Below are 1,216 nucleotides of genomic sequence, written 5' to 3'. Positions count from 1 at the left end.
GTCTTTTTAATTTTGAAGGTTTTAAGCTTTCATTTGCAAGAATATTATTACAAATAACACACTGAGGTCTGTCATTTTCAAAGGGTTTTTCACATTTGATAAAACTGTATTTTAAATAGTCTTCATTATAACGTCTTGCACTTAATTTTTTCTTTTTGAAATGTGGCTCAAACGAAGTTGAAGTCTGCAAATTAGAGTCAATATTTTTCTCAATATTGTCACTAATCACATTTCCAGATCCAGCAGTTGAACTTGAACATGCTTCTGCGTATTTCACTTCATATTTCCTCTTTCTTTTATTACAAAAGATATGATCCATTTTAAAAGTAAGTTTGATTAAAATGTTTTAACTGCCACTTGACAAAAAATAAATTTTATGTATATGTGTGTGTGTGTGTGTGTGTGTGTATATACACACATACACATATAAATATAGCCTAGATAACATCTTTCCAAAAAAATGCAGTTTGCAAATGCATCTTAGTTGAACATCTGAGAATTCACATCTAGTTGCAAGTCATGGTAACATAAAACTAGACTGCTCACCAACTTATTATGAAAACTGAACAAGACACCAGTGGACAAAGGATTGAAAAACCATTTCTTAGTCAGTATACATTCTATTCATTATATGCCCTCCACTAATTATCTTTTCACATATTGAAATTGACCTTAGTATTCCTTGTAGCACAATTCTGGCAGAGGATTCATGCAAACACCTGATACTTTATATTTTATTTTGTTTAAAAAAATTTCATTGTGACTCACAGAATTGACTGCATGACCTACTGATGGGTCACATACAGAATGTGAAAGATACTGATACAGAGACATTTTCCTCTGCCGTGTTGAGCTTGAGTATGTCTATTTGATGATCAAAGCAGCAAGCTAATGTGCTCGACTGTTGGCTGGTACAGGAACTTCCTTGAAGTGGTAGGAATATATCTTATCTTTTCATTCTTGTTATTTTTTGATGGGAAGAGTTTTTAAGAATGTCAGTATGATCTGACCCAGTGAGGATCCAGGGAGGCTTTCCACTGGTAGGTCAACTACCAGGTTGGACCTGCTGATATATTTTTAGAACTTCATTGGAATGCATCCTTGACCTGGGAATAAAAGTAGAGATATGACATCAAAGCTTTATAATACAAAGAGTATTACTGCCAGCTATGGCAACCTTCATGACCTCCAAGATCATGGATGCTGAAGCAAAAAG

This window comes from Lutra lutra, chromosome 2 (genome assembly GCF_902655055.1).
Source record: "Lutra lutra chromosome 2, mLutLut1.2, whole genome shotgun sequence".
Lineage (NCBI taxonomy): Eukaryota > Metazoa > Chordata > Mammalia > Carnivora > Mustelidae > Lutra > Lutra lutra.
Note: the sequence above shows the minus strand (reverse complement) of the source record.